The sequence below is a fragment of the Hypanus sabinus genome, chromosome 6 (genome assembly GCF_030144855.1).
Source record: "Hypanus sabinus isolate sHypSab1 chromosome 6, sHypSab1.hap1, whole genome shotgun sequence".
Taxonomy (NCBI): domain Eukaryota; kingdom Metazoa; phylum Chordata; class Chondrichthyes; order Myliobatiformes; family Dasyatidae; genus Hypanus; species Hypanus sabinus.
Window position 1 is genome coordinate 116,860,325 of NC_082711.1, and position 2,686 is coordinate 116,863,010.

Sequence of the window (2,686 nt, forward strand, 5' to 3'; positions counted from 1 at the left end):
TACGACAGTCGCCAAATAATGGAGGTTGTACAAATATTTTGTTTTTTCTGTCTGTTGTACTAGAGAGCTCCTAGTGGGTCAGAGAACTGTTACATATAGTTAAAGATGAGCATTTGCTGCATAAATAGGTTTGTTAAATATCCTGTTAGATACTTGGAATAAAAACCATTCTTGGGAAAGATTGTGATCTGCTACGAAACTCAAGCGACTTTCAAGAACTGCTCACAATGTAAGAGATAACAGTCAGGACAAAACGTTTTCAGATTGCAATCAGCCTTTAGCAGGACAAAAACAGACTTACTCATAGAGCCTATAGCTGGGAACCTTGCCGCTAGTCAGTCTGAGTTCAGGTACAAGTTTCTTCTGCAGTACTGAGTCTTGGCCTAACTAGTTCCAGATGAAGTTTTACCCCAGTGATACTTGTGGGCGGATATTTGACATGGACATGTGGATGATGCCCATGACTGACCAGCTCTTAACTTGGAAATAATAGACAGACAGGCAGACATACTTTATTGATCCCGAGGGAAATTGGGTTTCGTTATAGTTGCACCTACCAAGAACAGTGTAGAAACATAGCAATATAAAACCATAAATAATTAAATAATAATAAGTAAATTATGCCAAGTGGAAACCAGTCCAGGACCAGCTTATTGGCTCAGGGTATCTGACACTCCAAGAGAGGAGTTGTAAGGTTTGATGGCCACAGGCAGGAATGACTTCCTATGATGCTCAGTGTTGCATCTCGATGGAATGAGTCTCTGGCTGAATGTACTCCTGTGCCAACCAGTACGTCATGGAGAGGATGGGAGACATTGTCCAAGATGGCATGCAACTTGGACAGCATCCTCTTTTCAGACACCACCGTCAGAGAGTCCAGTTCCTCACCCACAATGTCACTGGCCTTACGAATGAGTTTGCTGATTCTGTTGGTGTCTTCTACCCTCAGCCTGCTGCCCCAGCACACAACAGCAAACGTGATAGCACTGTCCACCACAGACTCGTAGAACATCCTCAGCATCGTCCGGCAGATGTTAAAGGACCTCAGTCTCCTCAGGAAATAGAGACGGCTCTGACCCTTCTTGTAGACAGCTTCAGTGTTCTTTGACCAGTCCAGTTTATTGTCATCACCAGCATCTTCACCAACTTCTATGATCCCCCTAGCAACTTTCTACCGCTTTCAAAATAAGGGTATTGTATTTCAGCACAGTTGCTAGTGGTACAGTACAGCTAATAGATGGTCTTGGACCCTAGGTCAGTGCCCTGTTGATGCCCCATCCACAGGATGAGCTTTCCTTTCCTGCCATCTACAAGGAGCACTTGTCTCTCAGGTTTCTCATCACTAAACCACGTGTTCAGCAGTCCATAGGACAAGGACAGCAGCAGCCTGGCATTATCACCACCTTCAGGTCTGTCTGGAAATGCTGTGAATATGTTGTCATTGTTCCATCATTGCTAGTGAGAGTATCTTCACCACAGGATCTCTGACAGTTTAAGAAGCCAGCTCCCCACTGCCTTCTTAAAGGCAACAAGTGAGAGGTAAGAGATGCTGGAGTTCCCAGTAACTGTGCATCCCATGGTTCAATACATCACCATGCGTGGGAAAGCACCAGTCCTGATGCAGGTTGTCAAACTGAAATGCTAACCATTCCTTTGCCTCCACAGATCCTACTTGACTTCCTAAGCAACTCCAATTGTTTATCTTTTGGTCCCAATTCCAGCACAGGCAGTCTCATTCTTTCTCCCACATTTTAACTGCTACCTCTCCATTTATTCTGTTCAAAACTTACAGTTCCACTTCACGTGACCAGCAGGTTGCCATAAATCCAAATTAAAATGTCAACGTTATTTCTGCTTCTAGACTTAGCGTTCTGAAGACCATTGCATTAGCAATGAGATTAAAAGACGTGGCCAATAATTACCTGAACTGGATGTATTGTTTCCATTGACAAAACCTCTTCTGATGGGACATAACATATCTAGAGAAAAGAATTGGTGTGCTTTCGCACTATTGCCCACTCTTGCCTGAATAACTGTTGGCCACTGCAAAGAGAGGCTGTTGGATACCATGCACAAGACTGCAAGGTGATAGAGTTAGCCTTCCAACTCCCAATCCATGTGCAATGGATTCGCAATGTAGGTCCCAGATTTCTTCCAGAAGCTTTAATTTCTTCCAGAAGAGCCCGAGACAAGCTTGACATCATTAGTTTTCCAAGTGATGCCAAGTCAACACGACTATGCTAAGAGAAGATAGAGCAAATTCCAATGGTCATATTGACCTGTAATCATCCTGAGGCTTTAGCAGGCAGTTTGCCCATTTAAAGGGACATGATTGCGTCCATTAGAAATTTTCTAATATGAATATTCAATATTCCTGCATCTTTAAGCCGAGTTCTTTCCCTTCCAAAGTGTGAAGCCCTTCCTGTCGTGGTTTCAGTTCCAGTTCTTCAACCCATGCCTCCTTCACACTTCACCATTGTTTGCCATGCACCCTACCTTTTGTTCTCACCTATATTCAGTGAAACACAAAAGGACTATTTCTTCATTTAAAAATACAGGGTTTTGTGATAGTAACTGTATTTTTAATACAATGTATTTTGTACTTTTTTTTCTTTTGACTTATAATATATATCTTCTTGTTCTCTGTAGACCTTTATATAGAAAGTAATAAAAATATCGAAAGAGA